Genomic DNA, 10,327 nt, shown 5'->3' on the forward strand with positions numbered 1-10,327 from the left:
CACTATGTCTGTAGCATGTATGTATATACAGCAACGAAACAGTAATTCCTATCACACTACCTAACATCCTGCACTGGAACCTATCAGCTACACTATATCACTATCTAACCTACACTGACAATCTCCCACTAACTATTTGTATTATATATGAACTAACTATCTAATGTAATTGGATAAGGAATAGGATCCAGATGAAAGCACAGCAATGTCACCGTTCTCTCTCGCAGAACTGCAAAAAAAAAAAAAAAGCTGAAAATGGCTGCTGGGGAGTTTCTCATATAGTAAAGGGGGTAGGAAACTTTCCTATTGGTTGCTAGGGATGATGCTAAGCTCTGACAAAGATATTGCAGCCTTCTCATTGGCCCACAAGCAAGAAGGGAGGTTAATGATGAAAAAAATCTAGAATATTCGCGATTACGAATATATAGCACTATATTCTACATCTTCGCAAATTCTTGAAGTGCCGATATTCGCGATAAAAATTTGCGATTAGAATATTCGCGATCAACACTAATCTGCTCAGCTCCTCCTGCTCCATAACATAACTATATATGGGGCACTATGCATATCAATTTGTGTAAGAATGTAACCATTAAAGGGGTTCTCCAGGCCTTTAATTTTGATGACCTAGGTAATTATTCCAGAACCAAATGTATGAAAATGTATGAGCAGGCAAACAGGCATAGATAAAGTAAAATTACAGCGTGGTCGAATCGTGGTTACAATGTAGCTGCGCTGCAGTGGAGTACTGCGTGACCGTGTGGGTTAGAGCCGGCCCTAATCAAACAAATGAGATCGCACTGTTTAGTCAGTCTGCATTGTTAATGGTCATGTGGCCATTAACAAGGAAGACCTTCTAAACAGCGTGGTCTCATTAGTTTCATTAGGGCCGGCTCTAGCCCGTACAGTCACGCAGTACTCCACTGCAGCACAGCTGCATAACAAACGCAGCACGACCACGCTGTGCAGTCCAATCCTTATAGCTAGAGGACCTTACTTAGGAGCATAGAAATAGGATGATAAATATTACACGAATCCTGGCATTTTCTGGAGTTTACCCATTGGGGCTGTATGTGTGAAGCACACATCCGCAATATCTGTCCCGGACTTTATCCAGACTTTTTCTCCCCGGAGGCAAACTAATGCATTCTGAGCGGATACTTTCCCATTCAGAATGCATTAAGGCAAAACTGATCCGTTTTGGACCGCGTGTGAGAGCCCTGAACGGATCTCTCAAACGGAAAGCCAAAACGCCAGTGTGAAAGTAGCCTTAGAACTGTGTTTTATGGAAACAGAAAGGCCAAAATAGGTATTTAAAAGAGTTATATAATGTTATATAAGTTATATAATGTTCCTACTGTTGTACTAGTGATTAGAACTGTATACTGAACCAGTTATATGTGTGTTTACTTACAGTTCCACCAATTGCAAACTACAAATACCATACATACAATTGCAACCATTCAAATTCCATATTGCAATCCAAATTGCATACAACCATACCAAATCATACTCAATCTGCAAATAGTCACTGCTAACTGCATATTGCAAATTGCGACCAAATTAGTTAGACCTCAGATATACCTCTCAGAGAGATCATAAAGTGCTTTAATAACTTAAAGTGAGAGTACAGATACTGAAGAGAGAAATATATTCACCATTTTATGTTGAATGACAAGAATAAACAGTTGAACCACCATCTTATGCATACTGCCATTTTGTGATATCTTTTCAACATGTGTTATGTACATGGACTACCTGCTGCGGAGGCGGCAGTGTTATATATGAAGAAAAGTTGAAGTTAATAAAGAAGTTATTTCAAGCATTTGGTGTGCTTGAAATGTGATATCAAATGGTGTGCTTGGTGTGATATCAAAATTCTTCTAATGCCACAGCGCAAAAGGCACTTCATAGTGCTGCGCCTGCCACAATGGAACTATTACCCTCAGAGGGCAAAGTGTTAGCGCTCCTCAACTTGCACAGTATAAGGCGCAGTAGAGCAGCAGAGTGCCAATATATACCGCCACGCAGCAACTTTTCCCTGAGTGAGCAAGCAAAGACATCTCAGCGGAGCTACCATAGAGGCCATAGAACGTGTGCATTAGTCAAACTGCAGCCGACTATAAAACCCCCCTGCGATCCCTAGGGAGACAAAGAGACGCATGGTGGGAGGCAAAAGTCAAGAGCTAGAGTGCCCCCACCGCTATCCACGGAGAGACCATGTACTGCAGTCACTAAAGATTAAGTAAAGCTCATGAGAGAATTTTTATCTGCAGCTAATTATGATGAAGTTAAATCAAGAAGTAGAATGAATGAGCTTTTTATGAGAAACTATGCTAGGTCCTTAGAGGGAACCACAATCTCATGTGTGACTTCCTTCGCTAGCAGAAGTGCCACCCATATATCAGTCCTCAAATACTTCAGCCAAAAGAAAGGAATTAGCTGAACAACTTGGTGTCAAGAGAGAAGAAATTGAAATGGAAGCAAAGCGCCATCAAATGGAAGCTGAAATGGATGCACAACGCCATCAGATGGAAGCTGAAATAAAGGCACAGCGCCATCAAATGGAAGCTAAAATGGAAGCACAGCGCCAACAGATGAAAAGTCTGGAAAGGCAGAAATAAGTTAAGATCATAGAAGCCAGACTCAGAGTATATGGGGAGGATATTAGTTAGAGTAGTTATAGGTTCAAATCTGTACTAAGTGAAGAAAAAGACTCCTATTTTCCTTAATACCCTCAAGAGAATGAAAGGAAATCTCCAGCATGTAGTGAAGAAATAAGTTATTATCCTTCCATTCCTCTTCAAAAAGCCAAAGAAAGGCCTAGTCCAGTGTTAGGAAAAAGGTGTGTGGACTTACCCTCTATCTCTACCAGAAAAGAAGAAAGGGACTCATCTAATTCAGAACTACGTGAGAAAATAGAACCGGATGATTCTATTCCTAGATGCCACGGCAATGCTCAGGAGAATGTTACAACCATTGTCCCAGCAAGACCACAGAGAACAGTCATAGCTAGATTTCCTGTTCCGGAATCTACTGTATTTTCGGGAGACGTACTGAAGTTCATAGAATGAAAGGCAAGTTTTGAAATGATGATTGAGCATTATTGCTTCAGTCCAGTCGAAAAGTAATTCTACCTTCAGAGATATGTTGGTGGGGAAGCAAAGAAAGTTCTTGAAGGTAACTTCTATAAAAAAGACGAAGAAGCCTACAAGCAAGCTTGGGAAAAATTAAATGCAAGATATGGTCATCCTTTCTTAGTACAAAGAGCCTTTAGAGAGAAATTGAATAACTGGCCTAAAATAGGTCCTAAAGAACACTTCAGACTCCAAGAGTATGGTGACTTCCTGCAAGCATGCAGCAATGCCATCCCACATGTACGAAAACTAGAAGTACTCAATGATTATCTAGAAAACCACAGGATGCTAACTGAGCTACCTAAAGAAGTGGCTTCTAGATGGAATCACTATTTGACTGAACAGTTAGATCTAGGTAAGGACTTTCCAAGTTTTAAAGAGTTCTCTGAGTTCATCAATAAGGAAGCACGGATAGCATGTAATCCAGTAACAGCATCTTACCTCTTAAAATCCTTAGAAGAAAGGCCTGCAAGAGAGATGAGATGTGCAAGAGCAACTAGCTTTGCAACCAACGCAGCAGCTAAATGTCCAGATACCTACGAGAGCCAGTCCAAAGTCATTACTGGGATCAGTAGAGAGACAGAACCGACAAATCTTCAGACTACCTTCAAATGTATATTCTGTGGAGAGAACCACTCCATACACAAGTGGCAACAATTGAAGGAGAAGCCCCCAGATGAAAAGAAAAGATTTGTACTTGAGAACCAACTGTGTTTCGGTTGTCTAAGAAAAGGCCATGTTACTAAGGAGTGTAAGAAAAAGGCCACATGCAGCATTTGCAAAGGACGCCATCCTACACCACTACATGAAGAACGTCCAAAGAAAGATAAATCCTCAATACCTAAAGATACTGAGGAAGGAAAGAAAGTATCAGTATTCTCTTGCACAGTGAGGGAAGGAGAAAGCAACTGCACATCAATGGTTGTACCAATTTGCATTTCAAATCCTAAAAGGAGGAACAAGAAGGTATATGCCTATGCGCTACTGGATGCCCAAAGTGATGTCACCTTCATTGATCAAGAAATCTGCAAGAAATTACAAGTGGCTACAGAACCAGTGAAGCTCAAACTCCCCACAATGACGGGGAGAGACATATTAGTAAACAGTCAAAGGGTCAAAGGACTGAGAGTTAGAGGACTTAATTCAAACTGCACATTAGATCTACCTCCAGCTTATACAAAAGACAATATACCTCTAGATCGAGATTGCATACCTACCTGTGAAACAGCCAATAAATGGGAGCACCTATCTGTCATATCTCATGAAATGTCCCCGCTGAAGAAGTTTGGTGTTGGACTGTTGATAGGTTACAATTGCCCCGAAGCCTTGGTACCGTGAAAGGTAATCACAGGAGGAAAGGGTGAACCCTACGTTGTTCAAACTGATCTAGGATGGGGTGTTGTTGGAGGAAAACAGCAGATCGCAAACTCAAAACAGGTGACAGGATTGTGTCATCGAATAGCTGTCCAAGAGTTACCAACTGTAAGTCCAGTAAAAGTAATCAAGATCCTTGAATCCGACTTTGCAGACATAAGTTCTAAAGAAAAGTGTATCCCAAGAAGACATAAAGTTCGTACACACTCTAGAAGAAAGTATTCAGCAGAATCAACAAGGTCATCTTGAAATGCTCTAACCTTTCAAAGAACGACCTCGTCTGCCAAATAACAGAAATCCTGACCTAGCAAAATTGAAATGTTTGAAGAAAAGGATGGGAAGAGATCCCAAACTCAAGAATGATTATTTGAAATTCATGGAAGGTATCATCGAAGAAGGACATGCAGAGAACATTAATGACCAACCTAAAGAAGGAGAGGTGTGGTACATCCCACATCAAGGTTTTTACCACTCGAGAAAACCAGATAAGATTAGAGTAGTATTTGATTGCTCAGCAAAGTACAATGGTGTTGCATTGAATGATCATCTACTAAAAGGACCAGATCTTACAAACTGCATGGAGTACTCTGTAGATTCAGAAAGTACCCCATAGCGGTCATGTATGACGTTAAAAAGATGTTCCACCAGTTTTATGTGAAGAATGAAGATAAAGACTTCCTAAGGTTTCTATGGTGGGAGGACGGAGATACAAATTCAGAGCCAGCAGAATTCAGAATGAAAGTTCACTTGTTTGGAGCAGCATCGTCTCCAGGTTGCACCAATTATGGTATGAAGTATCTGGCCAATCAGAATGAAAATGATTGCCCATCAGCAGCAAATTTTCTGAAGAAAAACTTTTATGTAGATGATGGTCTCATAAGTCTAGAGTCCACAGAATCTGCAATCAAACTAGTGAAAGAAAGCAAAGAGTTATGCGCAAAATGAAACCTGCGACTTTACAAATTCATCTCAAACAACAGAGCGGTACTGGAATCCATCAGTGACTCTGAACGTGCATCAACAATGAAGAATGTAGATCTCAATTATGATTATCTTCCAGTTCAAAACGTACTTGTATTGGGATGGAATGTAGAGAACGACAAGTTCTTCTTTGAAGTATCTATTGAACAGAAAGTTGCAACTAGACGTACCATTCTTTCCGCAGAGGCTTCTATATTTGATCCATTGGGATTCTTGGCCCCAGTAATCCTCAGAGCAAAATAAATACTACAAGAATTATGCAGACAGATGTTGGGATGGGATAAGCCCATACCTGAAAATTTGAGGCCAAGGTGAGAGAGTTGGATAAGAGACTTGCAAAACCTGAGAGAAGTTCGGATAGCCAGAAGTTTTGTACCTCATGATTTCGGAAAGAACAAGAAAATAGAACTTCATCATTTTTCAGATGCAGGTATACATAAACAACGAAGCTCAAAGATTCCATCTTTGTCGCCAACAGAGTTGAGAAAATTCGGGAAATAACAAATCAGGAACATTGGCATCACATTATCACAAAGCATAACCCAGCCGATCATGCTTCAAGAGGCTTGAATGTAACAGAATTGAAAAATTCTAATTGGTTCACAGGCCCAGAGTTCCTTTGGGAAAAGGAAATCACGCCCAGTAAAGGTTACACAGAATTGTTTATGGGTAATCCAGAAGTAAAAGTTGTATAAACATTGAATACTTCTGCCAAGTGTCAAGATGACATACTTGACTAGCCAGATGTTCAAAATGGAATACGGTCATAAACGTAGTAGCTCGAATTCAACGTTTGGCAAAGGTAATCAGAAAGAAGGAATTGTTGAATGTAGAAGAAAGAATGAAAGCTGAAGAAACAGTCATAAGACTCATTCAACAGAGATTCTACAGTGAAGAGTTGAAGAGACTTAGTCAAGAACCTAAAAAGCTTTCAAACAACCAACCATTGTACAAGCTTAAACTTGTTCTGCAGGATGGTATACTGAAGGTGGGAAGGAGACTTGAAAATGCATTGTTACCTAGCAGAGTGAAGCATCCAGCAATTCTACCCAAAAACTCTACCTTCACAAGATTGATTATTGATCACTACCACAACAAATCCTTGCATCAAGGAAGAAACTTTATCCAAAGCTGTTTGAGAGAAGGTGGTTACTGGATAGTGAAAGGAAGCAAAGTTATAGCAAAGTATATAAGTAAATGTGTAGTCTGCAGAAAAGCACGTAGACCTACCGAAGAACAAAGAATGGCAGATTTACCGGCAGATCGTGTAAACCCATCACCGCCATTTCTTTATAGCGGAATGGATTGTTTTGGCCCATTCATCACCAAACGGAACTGCAAGGAGTACAAGAGATATGGACTAATATTTACATGTCTGAGCTCCAGAGCAATTCACCTGGAAATGTTAGAGGATATGTCAACTGACGCATTTATCAACGCCTTGAGATGTTTCATAGCCATTAGGGTCCATTAACACGTCCGCAAAATGGGTCCGCATCGGTTCCACAATTTTGCGGAACGGGTGCAGACCCATTCATTTTCAATGGGGCCGGAAGGTGCTGTCCGCATTCCGCATTTGCGGATCCGCACTTCCGCATCCGTGCTTCCGTTTCCGCCAAAAAAAAATAGAACATGTCCTATTCTTGCCTGCAATTGCGGACAAGATTAGGCATTTTCTATTATAGTGCCGGCGATGTGTGGTCCGCAAATCGCAGAATGCACATTGCCAGTGTCCGTGTTTTGCGGATCCGCTAAACACTTACGGACGTGTGAATGGACCCTTAACCACTTCAGCCCCGCTAGCTGAAACCCCCTTCATGACCAGAGCACTTTTTACACTTCGGCACTACACTCCTTTCACCGTTTATCGCTCGGTCATGCAACTTACCACCCAAATGAATTTTACCTCCTTTTCTTCTCACTAATAGAGCTTTCATTTGGTGGTATTTTATTGCTGCTGACTGTGACGAAACCAACCTCGCCACGGTGTTTTGGAGGGGGCTGGTTGCTAGCCTCTTGCCTCAGGATTATGGCCCATACTAACTTTAAAGAAAACAGACCGGCCGCACAGCTTAAATCTGTCTTTGGAATTGTGTTTTATGTTATTATGCGTTCGGTTAAATTGTATGTTATGTGAGGGCACCCAGATAGCTAATATTATTGTATTCGTGTATTCTGAGTGCCATTCACCTAATGAGATGCACTCAGACTTGAGCTATCTGGGGATATGTTAAATGTCTGTGTTTGCTGTGGGGGTGTGACATTGTGTGTTTGGGTGGTGATTCCTGTCCTGTTGTCTCCACGTGTGTATTGGTGTTTTCCCTTTGTCCTGAGACATAATTGGATTGCTCCTCGGGTGTCGCCAGGCAGAGAGGAGGAAACCATGATGCATTGTGGGGATGTGTTGTGTCTGTGTATCCTGAATTTCTGCATATCTGTCCTGTGTCGCAGTCTCCATTCTGGTCCCCTAAGGGCGTGGCCACCAGATGGGGACCTGCATAAATACGGGCGGGTAGCCCTCAATAAAGTGTTCCTGTTTTATCCTTCATCATGCTGCGACTGGTGTTTGGATACTGATCAAACTGGGGGATTGCTATACGCTGAAGATTTGCTATACTCCCCTGGCATAACTACGAGCTCTTGTAAGAGCTGTTCCTGCTCTCTGGCTGTAGGAGAGGTTCACCCACTGGAGCCTGGAGCCTTGTCGTAGGTCCAGCGTGGGTGGAGGACGGTGAGACCCCAACCAAGCTGCGGCGGTTTGTGGGGTCTGCAGGGCGTATGGTGTCAAGTGGAGTGCTTGGAGTCCTCGGAAAGCACTAGGAGCATCTATCGACGGAGGTACCCGGTCGGGGTGCTAGGCGTTCCGTTACATTGGTGGCAAGCAGTGGGATGGCGTCCTAATGTGAGGAGAAGCAGCTCGGAGACACCGTTCGTGGAGTATATTGAGGGCAACGCTAGTATCCGTACAGTGCCCCTGGCTACAGCAGGATGGAATCGGCTAGTCTTCGAACAGCGTTCCACTACGAGGAGGATGATGACCCGGACTGGAGGGATGCAGACAGAAAGGAAGTCTGGTATGATGCCCTGGAAGATGCCCAGCGGCGGCGAGGTGAGAGTCTCCCCAGTTATGAGCAGCGGCTACAAAAGCGTGTGGCGATGCGGATGGGTCTCTTGGGAGAGCAGCCCCTGGATGACTGGGTAACAGAGCTCCAGAACCTGGTATGTAAGGAGCTTTGGCTAGAGGACGCTTACCAGGCCCTAAGGTGGCATGTCATTCAACATTCCCCCTGGATGGCTGAGCACGACAGACCCGAGGGTGAGGATTATGATGGACCTGGGTTACTATGGGATACCTTGGAGGAGGACATTGATTTTGGCAGCACGGAGGAGTCTAGGTTTTGGGACATCTACGACTACTGGATGGGCATGCATGATTATGCTGACAGAAGGGAGGTGAGCAAAGACATGATCCACCTGGTAACAAGGGAGTGGGAGCTGGAGCAGACCTACCAACACCTGCTCAGCTCTGTTTATCCCCAACCTACTCGACAAGTAGAGCCAGATCTGCCCTCCTACAACTGGGAAGACTTGCCGGCAATACCCCCTGCTTCCCTACCAACTCCTAAAGTAGGGAACTTCATTGACTGGTTCTGGGAAGACGTCCCGACGGCAGGTAGAGATGGGACCGAAGTCTCTCCACCGGCCCTACAGGGATGCTGGGTAGCCGGCCCAGATACCCAACTACAGCCAGCATTACCTGGAGTCCAGACAGTCGGTCTGACTTCCCATCGACAGCTTAACTTACAGGGAGAGATGACAACCGGTCTCTCTCCCCAGCGGCAGACAGGATCACAGGGAGAGGAGATTGTCAGTCCCCCGTCCCTGCAGCAACCAGCATTACTAGGAGTGGAGATGGTCGCACCCACTACCCAGCACCAGGCAGCGTTACAGAGAGTTGAGACAGTCGGTCTGACTCCCCAGCAGCAGTGTGTTGTAAAGAGAGAAGAGACAACCGGTCTCTATCCCCAACCACAGGGGGACAGCACCCCTAACTTCGATGGTGCATATGGGACCGCGGTCTCTGCACCAGGCCTACCAGGATACTGGACGGCCGGTTCAGATCCCCCACCAACCCTGCAGGAATGCCTGGAGGAGGAGGTAAGCGATTCCTCCTCTCCACAGCCGATCTGCAACAAGGTCCTGGGGATAGGATTTCCTGATCCCATCCCAGCGGAAGAGCTGGCATCTGGGCAGAGCGCAGTCGGCCTCTGCCCTCCCCTATCCTCTTCTTCAGAGCCGGACTCCCCACAAGCGACCCCAGCGGAAGAGCTGGCATCTGGGCAGAGCGCAGTCAGCCTCTGCCCACCAAGTACCTACAGCTCCAAGCTGGAGAACCACAAGGCAGCAAGGAGTCGCAGATGCCCACTCAACAGCTGGGGACATACGGAACAGAGCCAGGCCCCAAAATTCAACAGGTCCAGTATGGGGTTGTGGTTGGACTGCCAGACTAACTCAGGTACTGACCGTGAGGTCAGGTATCTGGTTAGTCTTCCCTGGAAGGGGGAGATGTGTGACGAAACCAACCTCGCCACGGTGTTTTGGAAGGGGCTGGTTGCTAGCCTCTTGCCTCAGGATTATGGCCCATACTAACTTTAAAGAAAACAGACCGGCCGCACAGCTTAAATCTGTCTTTGGAATTGTGTTTTATGTTATTACGCGTTCGGTTAAATTGTATGTTATGTGAGGGCACCCAGATAGCTAATATTATTGTATTCGTGTATTCTGAGTGCCATTCACCTAATGAGATGCACTCAGACTTGAGCTATCTGGGGATA

This window comes from Bufo gargarizans, chromosome 1 (assembly GCF_014858855.1).
Source record: "Bufo gargarizans isolate SCDJY-AF-19 chromosome 1, ASM1485885v1, whole genome shotgun sequence".
NCBI lineage: Eukaryota > Metazoa > Chordata > Amphibia > Anura > Bufonidae > Bufo > Bufo gargarizans.